We start from the raw sequence: 13,775 nt of genomic DNA on the forward strand, positions 1-13,775 counted from the left end.
AACAAGAGGGGAAAATCCCTTAATTTGGCTGGTAGTCCTTTTGCTTTCTGTGAGACAGCAATTGAAGGAAAATGTCCCCAATTGTACACAAATGGCAGAAAAATAACCTGGCTGTGAATTTAAATTCTCCCTAATGTATCCAAAACTCAAAAAAGTTTTAGCTACCTCTTTACTTTAAAGGTAAATTTGTTTAGAAAAAGCTGGGTATAGTAATATGCAGTTTAAAATATTTTGTGCTTGTATAATGTTTTTTTGGAGCTTTGCCAATCTGACCACATTCATGTCTAGCAACCTATGAATGTACCTGATAATGAGTATAAATATATTACAAACATATAATTAATATATGTCCATAGATGAATACCCTGAGACCTGTCTACTATAGTAAGATCAGGAAACAGTTGTATGCTTATGGGTAGTATGTGATTTCTGTTTAAACCTGTTGTTAACTGACCTGTTTTGTTAACTAACAAGACAAAATCAACTATCTTAAATGAATCTTCACTACTGCACCCTCAAGTCCTGTGAATGGGGGGTTGTGCACTGCACTGTGAATGGGGGGTTGTAACCACACGTATCCAAACCAAACATGAACATTTATGTTGAGAACATAATCATTGGGAAAACTCTCATACTATGGCCCTAATTTATCAATGGAATGGAATCAATGGAATCGTTACACTCAACGCGTGTAAGTACTCGCCGGTCAGCAAACTCTATTACCGATTACTAGTAAACTCGCCTGCCGGTTTCCTGCAAAAATGAGCAAAGACCTCGAATACGCCAATTAAGGCGATTAATTTTCAGCTTTAAGGCGATTAATTTTCAGCTGCGCGATTCAGTAGCAGATGTTAAACTCAATGGTGTGGTGATAGCAATTGATTAGCGCACACCTGCACCCTCTTCTGTGCGCATCTCCCGTCCATTTTACAGGTCAGTTTGAATCTTTAATGCTTGATGTTTTTTTGTGTAAGTGCTACTTTTTTATGTTACATTCTACTCAATCACAAACTTGCTTCATTTATAGTTACATTTGTTGCACTTGTTGTTTTGATACTTTTTCTTTTAGTTGCAACACTGCAAATTAATTTCTATCAAACTGGATATATACTAGGTAGCACTTTCAAATATGTCATCACACAATAGTATTACTGTAAAAAAATATGTGAACAAACATTTGTGACCTGATCAATCAAGTAAGTTTGCTTGGATGGTTTGCATTGATGTGATGTGCATTGATGTGATTTGTAATCCTCATGATTGTTAGTTTCATCTGTTACTGCAATGTTTTTGTGCCCGGTTTGTAATGCCAGTTTCTGTTTAGCAATTCTTCAGCAATGTTTTGTCATTTATCTGCATGGTTTTTACTCCAAAGTGCTACTTGACCCCCCTCGTTGCCTTTGTCCCATTGTCACATATTGGTATTTGAATGTGGTATGTACATAGACCTTTCCTGAATAAATTGTCATGGTTTTTTTTTTCCTTTTTTTAATCGTCTGACATTTGCACTCATGTTGATTTGCCACCACTCCTCTGTTCATTTGTAGTAGTGTATAGGTTGTCATTGTGCTGTGCTGCCCAGTCTTAGCACTATTGCATAAAAGCACACTTCCACTTGCTGTCCAAAAAAGCTGTCAATTAATTGTCCAGCTGAGTTGCATACTCATTCTAATACACCTGATAGTGATGGAAGGAGGTCCAGGTTGCCAAGCACAACACCAAACCACACTGATTACCAAGCTCACAAGCAGGGTCAGTCACTCTTAGAAATGAACAGATGTTGTGGTGTTGCTTAACTCAATGCTCAATAAATACTGGAGTGTATGCATTATTTAGGTGTTTACACAAAACAAATAGTACTAGTATATTAAACTTCCAGGGCCAAATCCACTTTGTGCCAAATATTTTCTTGCTTTTCCATCCCTTCAGGGTGTTTCTGCAGGTTTGAATGGCATTTTAGATCTTGGCCCACTATATATATTGACTTATTCACCTCAGCTTGGTAGTGGAAGCATATAGGGTGGATTCCTCCTTTAACCAGAAGCAATATCCTCCATGAATGTTGCTTGTAGCCAAGCCCATGACATCAGAAATCATAGGAACAAATAGGCAGTCTTTTCAATGGGAAGCAATATGGTCCAAAAAGCCCTCTTTGCCTATTTCTTCCTATAATTTCTCTTTTCTATGTAAATGTGCACACCAGTGTTGTTGTCGTCCTAAAGTTCAACCCGAATATGGCGGTTTGAATTCAGGTCGTCCCGTCCCGAATTTTGTTGGATTCGACGTCCCAAATTCGGCCATGCTACGATGCCTAGGGACCTCCCCCATAATGCCTAGGGCTCTCCAATAACAGCAGGGATGCTCTCCTCCATGTTTGCTATGGCAGGCAGCCTATTGTCTGTCTGTCACTGCATGCCACATAGGCAGCCATTGGCCTATATAAGGCCAGGGCGTGCCTGCATTTACCACTCCTGACAGGGATTTGCTAGCATCACAACCTTTCTCTGCTGCTTGGCTTGCTTTGTCAAAGTAAAAAAAGTGCTTTACTTAGTTAGTCTGTGTCACACTCACAGTATTAGTCAGTTAGATTGTTGGATTGTACTGTATTGGTGCAGTCCTGAAGTCTACTGTACTCAGATAGGTGGAGTGTTTCACTGTTAGCTAGATAGATAGATAGATAGATAGATAGATAGATAGATAGATAGATAGATAGATAGTCAGTGTGTTACATACACGCAGCCTGAGGCAGAGTACCCTCCCTGACTGTGTGCACAGTATCACACTTGTACTGAGAGACAGACACACAGACGCAGTGAATACTGCAGTATATAGTTTGTATACTGTGCTGCATATTACAAGCGTCACCACTGAAGGAAAGTACTGCATACAACACACAACGCACTTGCAATTTTGATGTCAACCCCCCCAATAAAAAAATCCACTTACTGTACAAATTTCCACTTTGTGAAGCATATTAGCTACAAAATATTTTGCAGGGTGTCAAGCCACACAAAAAAATTCTACAATATCTGGGCAAAGAGGAAAGGGCAGCTTTGGCAGGGGTGGCAAGCAAAGCAGTATGAGTTTGTTTTTAGCTGCAGACCTGAGAACAAGAAGCGCTGCTGTTGGTGGTTGGCGTCCATTAATACCACACCATGAACAAGACGTAGTAGAGTACATGACCCAGCCAGGGTCAAGTGATTGTACCCCCTCTTCATCCCAGTCCCAGACACAAGCCTCACAGATGTCCATGATATACCTGTTCCTCCTAGTTCTTCATCAGCGGCTGGAAAGTCTCGTGTACAGCAGTATGTAGAGGACTCCCAGAAAGGGGTTGGAGAGGCGGGGCTAGAAGCATTCCTTCAAGATGCTCAGTTGTTTCAGTCATCTGACGAAGAGAGTCAGTTCACAGGGTTTCCCTCCATTTACTTTTCACCAGAACTCCCTGAGCCAAACGAGCCAATTCAAACTGGCTCCAAAAGGCCGCTGCTTTCTTTCGGCACATACAGGGAAACTCTCTCTTCTGATGATGATGATGATGATGATGATGATGATGATGATGTCCTTAAACCAACATGGGGCGAACAAGGCGATCATCATAGGCAGGAAGAAGAAGAGGAGGAGGAGGAGGTTGCAGAGCGCCCTCAAAGGGGAAGAGGGAGAAGGAGGGTAAAAGCTGCCCAAACTCTGCAGTCTTCACGTACCAGTGAGGCAAGTCATAGTTGTCCATCGTCAGAAGTTTGTCACCACAGCTATGCCTCAACAACCGTGGACTGCCACCACGAGCACCAGCTCCAGAGCACCTTTCAGCCCAGTAAGATGTTCGCCTGTGTGGGGATTTTTTAATGTTCATAGTGATGACAATACTATAGTCATCTGCAAATTGTGTGCTCAACACTTGAAACGAGGCAAAAACCCAAACCCATGAACACACATTTAAAAAGCCACCACCTGGTAACCTGGCAGGAACACCTGGTCAAAGCTCAGAGCTCTGTGCGACCACTTCCGCCCAAGAAGCAAACTCTAACTGCTAGATCTTCCTCCGCTGCCTTTCCTCCTTCTGCCACCAAAGTTACCCATGCTGCTGCCAGCAATTTGAGTGGGACATGTACCTGAGCATTACTTTTTACAGGCTCCACCAGCGGTGAGCAGGAGCTCCAACGCAGATCGGCTGCTGTTTGTCGCATTGCTAGCAGTCAAGACCAGGCGTCATTGCCATCCCCCACACCTTCTACCCCATCGTCCAATCCTTCTGTGGTTAGCATTAGCAGCATCCAACCTTCAATCCCCCAGATGCTGGAGCGCAAGAGGAAACATGGCTCAAATGACCCCAAAACAAAGCTAATCAATGCGGCAATTGCACAGTTGATTTCTTTGCAGGAACATGTGCAGAGCAATGTGTCTATGGCCCTGCTGCAGTTTCTGGCAAGGTGCACCTGACAACCGACAGTTGGTTCGAGCAAGCATGCAGTGGGAAGATATATTTCCTATACAGCTCACCGGGTAACTTTGGTGGCAGCAGGGGAAGATGCAGCTGCAGCAAGGCCTTCATACCTACCTCCGCCCAGAGCACATCGCCATGCAATCTCCTCCTCAACCTCCACTTCCACCTCCTCCTTTGACACTTGTGCCTCAACCTCTTCCTCCAGGGACACTTTGCCATGGAGACTCAGCAACCCTCATTCAGCAGCATTTGTGCACCGCCAGCAACAACCTGCAGTTTGCTATTTCGGTGCACAATTCAGACAATGCAACGCAGTCCTGAGGTTGCGAAGCTTGGGTTTCCCTCAGCCACATGGGCGCAGCCATTCTAAGTGCCTTGTGGGAGCAGGAGGACATATGGCTAACTCCCAACAGACTCCAGCCAGGCAAGGTTGTGTGTGACAAGGGGGCCAATATACTGGCAGCCCTGAGTTGTGGGAAACTCACACACGTACCTTGCCTGGCTCACGTCATGAACCTGATAGTACAGTGCTTCCTTATAAATTACACAGGCCTCCAGCCACTGTTGCTGAAGGCCAGAAAGTTGTCAGGGCATTTCCACCGGTCGTACACAGCCAGTACCAGATTGGTGGATTTACAGCGAAATCTCAACCTGCCAGTGCACCAGTTAATTTGTGATGTGGCCACACATTGGAATTTCACCTTTTCAGCGGCTGGCTGAACAACAGAAAGCGGTGGTGGATTACGTGGCAGAGTCTGTTCGTTTCGGTAGTATACATAAACTACCTTTCTTCAGCCCTGCAAAGTGGCTGCAAATTGAGGACTTGTGAACTGTATTGTCGCCTTTTAAAGAGGCCACCAGGATGATCAGCAGGGATCAGGCCTGTGTCAGTGACACCATCCCCATCGTATGCCTGCTGAAACAGATGATGGTGGATCTCGGACACGACACAGAGCAGACGCTGCATCAAGAGATGACATTTTAAACATCATCTCGGACTTGCGTGCCTACTAGGCATAGTGCACCACAAATTCAGGAAGAGGAGGAGGTGGAAGAGGATGAGAAGGACATTGCAGGCATGGGAGAAGGGGAGGAAGGGGCAGAGGAGGATATTGAGTGTACATGGCATCCATCCACCCAAACACAAGGCGGCATGTTCCGTGGATGGCAAGACCAGGCGGAGGAGGAAGAGGAGTATGATCCTGTGCTGCTGTTCGACCCACAGGAATGTGGGTCCAGAATTACCTCAGCTGTGGGAACTTTGAGCCACATGACAGCTTTCATGCAGGAGTGCATAGCCAAAGATCTGCGCATACAACACATAAAAACAAAGACTGACGACTATTGGATTGCTACATTACTGGATCCACTTTACAAGCCTGAGATACAACAACTCATCTTGCCCAAATACAGGGGACCTAAAATGCAGCACCACCAAGAAGTGCTTGTAAGGGCTTGTGCTCAGCCTTTCTGGCTGCCAGCAGCAGCCAGGATCTCTATGGCAGTTCCACCAGCCATGGGAGCCAAACAACTACCTTAAGCGGCATGGATGGCAGCAGCAGTAGAGGTTGTCTAAGCCAAACAATGCAGGCTTTTTTTTCAGCAGAAGCATGCCGCAAGTCATGCAGCAATTGCCAATGACACTCAGCAGCGCTACTCAGTCATAGTGCAGGAATACCTGAGCTCTACATGGGACATCTGCAACCTGCAAAGCCAGGACTCACTGGGCTAATAGGTATCCAGCTTGAGCAATGGCCGGAGCTGGCAGAACATGCCACTCAGATTCTTGCCTGCCCAGCCGCAAGTGTGTTATCTGAAAGAGCGTTCAATGCAGCTGGGGGTGTAGTGAGTGACAAGCGGATTTGGCTATCCACAGAAAATGCCGACCAAATCACTTTTATTAAAATGAATAAGGCTTGGATCGGCAATGACTTCAACACCCCCTCTGCAGAGTGAACTGATTAGTCGTCAACTGCTGCATGGCCTGCTGACACCTTGATGGAAAGGGATAAGTGGACGAAGAAAAGAAAGAGGTTTGAGGCTCAAATACTTATTTGTAAAGAGTGAAGTGTATTGATATTATATTTTTATACATACACCATCTAATACACAAAAAGAAATAATGTTTTTTTCCCTTCCTATCCTGGTATTTTACACAAAACAAGATGTAAGTACATATTATACACAGTACATTGCATTAAAGGTATTAAATGTAACCGTACAACTGTTCATTTGACCATGCCATGGCACGCAATAATCCGACGCATTTCACCACATTTGGCTTCCTCAGGGATATAAATTGACATGTTATATTTCTGTACAAGTAGACCGTTAACCAAACATTAATTTATATCCCAGAGAAGGCCAAATGTGGCAAAAAACGTGTCTATCAATACACTTAACTCTTTGCAAATAAGTATTTGAGCCTCAAACCTCTTTCTTTTCATTGTCTACTTATTTGTTTAAATTACTTTTTAGAGGTGGCTCACCTCCATATAGGAAGAGGAAGGAAAACACATTCTACTCACTTTCACAGCCTTCTGCGTCTCCTTCTACTCCTCCCCCTCGTGACCCTCTATCTACCTCTACTCTGTCTCTGATTGCAAGAGGTATCATAATTAAATATCTGTATTTTTTTGGAGAGAAATTCAGAAATTGGCTTTTTTGATAGGGTGGGGTTAGAATTAAATATCTGTATTTTTTTACAGAAATATAGAACATTTTATGGGTTTTTGGATAGATGCTAAGTGCTATCAGAATTAAATATCTGTATATTTTATGGATAAATATAGACATTTTTCTGGCATTTGAGATTTGATAATTTAGGATCCCTCTTGCAATTTATCCTAAAACCCATACAATTTTTGGTATTTCTCTCCAAAAAATACAGATATTTCATTCTGATCCCACTTTGCTATATATCTCCAAGGCCATAAAACCTGCAGTATTGCTCTCCCAAAAATCTAGATATTTAATTCTGATAGCACTTGGTATCGATCCAAAAGACCATAAAACATTCTATATTTCTTTATTTCTCTCCATAAAATACAGATATTTAGTTCTGATCCCACTTTGCTATGTATCCCCCAAAGCCATAAAAATGTATGTATTTCTCTCCAAACAATACAGATATTTAATTCTAATAGCGCTTGGTATGTATCCTAAAACCCACAAAAATGTATGTATTTATCGGAAACAAATACAGATATGTAACTGTGATAGTACTTGCTAGATATCCACAAATGATAAAAAATGTATGTATTTCCCCGCTATTTCAACAGGCCTGTTCCCTTTTATGTGGTTTCACTAGATAGTAGGTATGGAAAGAGTGAATTTCGTTCATCCGATCATGTCTCAAATAGCTACAGCTTCTACACTGTGCATAGAAGTGATGGCCTCAACCTCTAATGCGGCCCTTGCTCCGTCACAGGGCCCATCGCCTTCTCCTCCTGCTGTTACTGCTGCCGCCTCCCCAGTACCCCACTCTAGATGCAAGAAACGAATGCCGTCCACACTTCGTTTCAGAGCCCACTGCCACCTCCTCATGAGGTAGCTGATGCTGCTGCCTGCCCAGTACCTGACTTCAGATGGCAGTTACTAATGCCGCCCACACTCCTTCTCAGGTATAATAGCTACAGCTTCTACACTGTGCATAGAAGTGATGGCCTCAACCTCTAATGCGGCCCTTGCTCCGTCACAGGGCCCATCGCCTCCTCTTCCTGCTGTTACTGCTGCCGCCTCCCCAGTACCCCACTCTAGATGCAAGATACTAATGCCGTCCACACTCCATTTCAGAGCCCACCACCTCCTCCTCCTGCTGTAACTGATGCTGCCGCCTGCCCAGTACCCGACTCTAGATGCCAGATACTAATGGAGTCCACACTCCGTCTCAGAGCCCACTGCCTCCTCCTCCTGCTGTAACTGATGCTGCTGCCTGCCCAGTACACTCTAGATGCCAGATACTAATGGAGTCCACACTCCGTCTCAGAGCCCACTGCCTCCTCCTCCTGCTGTAACTGATGCTGCTGCCTGCCCAGTACCCGACTCTAGATGCAAAATTCTAATGCCGTCCACGCTCTGTCTCAGAGCCCGCCGCCTCCTCCTTCTGCTGTAAGTGATGCTGCCTGCCCAGTTCCCAACTCTAGATGCCAGATACTAATGCATTCCACACTCTGTCCCAGAGCCCATCACCTCCTCCTCCTGCTGTAAATGATGCTGCTGCCTGCCCAGTACCTAACTCTAGATGCTAGATACTAAAGCTGTCCAAACCTGGTCTCAGAGCCCACCGCCTCCTCTAGATGCCAGATACTAATGCCATCTATACTCCGTCCCAGAGCCCACCGCCTCTTCCTCCGGCTGTAACTGATGCTGCCGCCTGCCCAGTACTTGACTCCAGATGCCAGATACTAATGCCGTCAACACTCCGTCTCAGAGCCCGCCGCCTCCTTCTCATGCTGTTACTGCTGCCGCCTGCCCAGTACCCAACTCTAGATGCCAGATACTAATGCCGTCAACACTCCGTCTCAGAGCCCGCCGCCTCCTTCTCATGCTGTTACTGCTGCCGCCTGCCCAGTACCCAACTCTAGATGCCAGATACTAATGTCGTCCATACTCCGTCTCAGAGCCCACCGCCTCCTCCTGCTGTTACTGCTGCCGCCTGCCCAGTACCCGACTCTAGATGCAAAATACTAATGCTGTCCACGCTCCGTCTCAGAGCCCACCGCGTCCTCCTCCTGCTGTAACTGATGCTGCCACCTGCCCAGTACCCGACTCTAGATGCCAGATACTAATGCCGTCCACACTCCGTCTCAGAGCCCACCGCCTCCTCCTCTTGATGTTACTGCTGCCGCCTGCCCAGTACCCAACCCTGGATGCAAGATACTAATGCCATCCACACTCCGTCTCAGAGGCCACCGCCTCCTTCTCCTGCTGTAACTGATGCTGCCGCCTGCCTAGTACCTAACTCTAGATGCAAGATACTATATCCGTCCACACTTGGTCTCAGAGCGTGCTGTCTCCTTTTCCTGCTGTTACTGCTGCCGCCTGCCCAGTACCCAACTCTAGATGCCAGATACTAATGCCGTCCGCACTCCATCTAAGAGCCCGCCGCCTCCTCCTCCTGATGTTATTGCTGCCGCCTGCCCAGTTCCCAACTCTAGATGCCAGATACTAATGCATTCCACACTCTGTCCTAGAGCCCACCGCCTCCTCCTCCTGCTGTAACTGATGCTGCTGCCTGCCCAGTACCTAACTCTAGATGCAAGATACTAAAGCTGTCCAAACCTGGTCTCAGAGCCCACCGCCTCCTCCTCCTGCTGTTACTGCTGCTGCCTGCCCAGTACCCCACTCTAGATGCCAGATACTAATGCCGTCCACACTTCGTTTCAGAGCCCACCGCCTCTTCCTTCTGCTGTAACTGATGCTGCCACCTGCCCAGTACCCGACTCTAGATGGCAGATACTAATGCCGTCCACACTCCATCTCAGAGCCCGCTGCCTCGTCCTCCCGATGGTACTGCTGCCGCCTGCCCAGTACCCGACTCTAGATGCCAGATACTAATGCTGTCCACACTCCGTCTCAGAGCCCGCCGCCTCCTCCTCCTGACGTTACTGCTGCCACCTGCCCAGTTCCCAACTCTAGATGCCAGATACTAATGCATTCCACACTCCGTCTTGGAGCCCGCCGCCTCCTCCTCCTGCTGTTACTGCTGCCGCCTGCCCAGTACCCGACTCTAGATGCAAAATACTAATGCTGTCCACGTTCCGTCTCAGAGCCCACCGCTTCCTCCTCCTGCTGTAACTGATGCTGCCACCTGCCCAGTACCTGACTCTAGATGCCAGATACTCATGCCATCCACACTCCGTCTCAGAGCCCACCGCCTCCTCTTCCTGCTGTAACTGATGCTGCCGCCTGCCCAGTACCCATCTCTAGATGCAAGATACTATTGCCGTCCATGCTCTGTCTCAGAGCCCACCGCCTCCTCCTCCTGCTGTTACAGCACAGCAATGTCTCCAGTAGCTACAGCTTCTACACTGTCCATATAGGTGATGGCCTCAACCACTAATGGCGTCCTTGCTCCGTCTCAGGGCCCACCGCCTCCTCCTCCCAGTACCAAGCTAGATGCCAGTTAACAATACCATCCACACTTCTCAGGGCCCACCACCTCCTCCTCCTGCTGTAACTGATGCTGCCACCTTCCCAGTACCCATCTCTAGATGCCAGATACTATTGCCATCCACACTTGGTCTCAGAGCCCGCCGCCTCCTCCTCCTGCTGTTACTGCTGTGGCCTGCCCAGTACTTAAATCTAGATGCAAGATACTAATGCCGTCCACACTCCGTCTCAGAGCCCACCGCCTCCTCCTCCTGCTGTTACTGCTGTGGCCTGCCCAGTACTTAAATCTAGATGCAAGATACTAATGCCGTCCACACTCCGTCTCAGAGCCCACCGCCTCCTCCTCCTGCTGGTAATGCTTCTGCCTGCCCAATCCCCAGCTTTAGATGCTGCAACTTACAAATGCTATCTACACTTCCTCTCAGGGCCTAAAGCCTCCTCCTCATGCTTTTTTGTTGCTGCCTGCACAGTACCCAGTACCTAGCTGTAGATGCCAGTTAACAAAGGTGACCATGCCGTATTTTACAAAGTTACAGCTAGCAGATAGGAAAAGGCAGTCCCCAACACAGCAATGTCTTCAGTAGCTACAGCTTCTACACTGTCCATATAAGTGATGGCTTGAACCACTAATGCCGTCCTTGCTCCGTCTTAGGGCCCACCGCCACCTCCTCCTAGTACCAAGTCAGATGCCAGGTAACAATGCCATCCACACATCTCAGGGTCCACCGCCTCCTCCTTCTGCTGTTACTGATGCTACCGCCTGCCTAGTACGCAACTCAAGATGCCAGATCCTAATGCCGTCCACACTTGGTCTCAGAGCCCGCCGCCTCCTGCTGTTACTGCTGCTGCCTGCCCAGTAACCAAATCTGGATGCCAGTTACTAATGTTGTCCACACTTCATCCCAGGGCCCACCGCCTTCTACTCTATGTTGTTACTGCTGCTGCCTGCTCAGTACCCAACTCTAGATGCCAATTACTAATGTCGTCCATACTCCGTCTTAGGGTCTAATGCCTCCTCATCATGTTGTTACTGCTGCTGTCTGCCCAGTACCCAACTCTAGATGTCACTTCCTAATGCCGTCCACACTCCGTCTCAGGGCCGAATGCCTCCTCCTCATGCTGTTACTGTTGCTGCCTGCCCAGTACCCAACTCTAGATTCCAGTTCCTAATGCCGTCCACACTCTGTCCCAGGGCCTTATGCCTACGCCTCATGCTGTTACTGCTGCGGCCTGCCTAGTACCCAGCTCTGCATGCCAGTTCCCAATGCCGTCCACACTTCATTTCAGGACCCACCGCCTCTTCCTTCCGCTGGTACTGATGCTGCCGCCTGCCCAGTACCTACCTCTAGATGCCAGTTTACTAATGCCGTCCACACTTTTTCTCAGAGCCCACCCCATTTTCCTCCTGCTGTTACTGCTACCTGCCCAGTACTCTGTACCCAGCTGTAGATGCCAGTTAACAATACTGTCCATGCCGCATTTTACAAAGTTAAAGCAGATAGGAAAAGGCAGTCCCCTACATAGCAATGTCTCCAGTAGCTACAGCTTCTACACAGTCCATGTAGGTGATGGCCTCAATCTTTAAAGCCGTCCTTGATCCTTCTCAGGGCTTACCTCCTTCTCTTCATGCTGTTACTGATGCTGCCGCCGGTCCAGTACCGTACTCTAGATGCTAGTTGCTAATGCCGTCCACACTTTGTCTCAGAGCCCACCACCTCCTCCTCCTGCTGTTACTGCTGCCGCCTGCCCAGTACCCAGCTAAAGATGCCACTTACAAATGCTGTCCACACTCCGTCTCAGGGCTTAGCGCCTCCTCCTCATGCTGTTACTCAGCTGCCTGCACAGTGCCCAGTATCCAACTGTAGATGCCAGTTAACAATGCTGTCCATGCCGCATTTTACAAAGTTGCAGCTAGCAGATAGGAAAAGGCAGTCCCCTACACAGCAATGTTTCCAGTAGCTACAGCTTCTACACTGTCCATGTAGGTGATGGCCTCAATCTTTAATGCCGTCCTTGCTCCATCTCAGGGCCCACCGCGTTCTACTCATGCTGTTACTGCTGCTGCCTGCCCAGTACCCAACTCTAGATGCCAATTTGTAATGTCGTCCACACTCCGTCTCAGGGCCTAATGCCTCCTCCTTATGCTGTTACTGCTGCTGCCTGCCCAGTAACCAAATCTGGAGGCCAGCTACTAATGTCGTCCACACTTCGTCTCAGGGCCCACTGCCTTCTATTCATGCTTTTACTGCTGCTGCCTGCCCAGTACCTAAGTCTAGATGCCAATTACTAATGTCCTCTGCACTCCGTCTCAAGGCCCACCGCCTCCTCCTTCTGCTGTTACTGATGCTGCCGCCTGCCCAGTACCCTACTCTAGATGCCAGTTACTAATGCCGTCCACACTTTGTCTCAGAGCCCACCACCTCCTCTTCCTGCTGTTACTGCTGCCGCCTGCCCAGTACCCAGTACCCAACTGTAGATGCCAGTTAACAATAGTGTCCATGCTGCATTTTACAGAGTTACAGCTAGCAGATAAGAAAAGGCAGTCCCCTACACATGCAATCTCTCCAGTAGCTACAGCTTCTCCACTGTCCATGTAGGTGATGGCCCTAATCTTTAATGCCGTCCTTCATCTGTCTCTGGGCTTACCTCTTCCTCCTCATGCTGTTACTGCTGCTGCCTGCCCAGTACCCAGCTCTAGATGCCACTTATAAATGCTGTCCACACTCCGTGTCAGGGCCCACCACCTCTTCCTCCTGCTGTTACTGCTGCTGTCTGTCCAGGACCCAGCTATAGATGTTGCCACCTACAAATGCTGTTGACACTCCGTCTCAGGGCCTAATGCCTCCTCCGCTGCTGCTGCCTGCACAGTACCCAGTACCCAGCTGTAGATGCCAGTTAACAATGCTGTCCATCCCGCATTTTACAAAGTTACAGCTAGCAGATTGGAAAAGGCAGTCCCCTACACAGCAATGTTTCCAGTAGCTACAGCTTCTACACTGTCCATATGGGTGATGGCCTCAACCACTAATGCTGTCCTTGCTCCGTCTCAAGGCCCACCGCCTCCTCCTCCCAGTACCCAGCCCTAGATGCCAGTTAACAATGCCATCACACTTCTCAGGGCCCACTGCCTACTCTTCCTGCTCTTACTGCTGCCGCATGACAACTGCCTAGTACCCAGCTCTAGATGCCAGACTGAACTAAGCTAAACAGGGTCTTC

The sequence above is a fragment of the Pyxicephalus adspersus genome, chromosome 9 (genome assembly GCF_032062135.1).
Source record: "Pyxicephalus adspersus chromosome 9, UCB_Pads_2.0, whole genome shotgun sequence".
NCBI classification, from domain to species: Eukaryota; Metazoa; Chordata; class Amphibia; order Anura; family Pyxicephalidae; genus Pyxicephalus; species Pyxicephalus adspersus.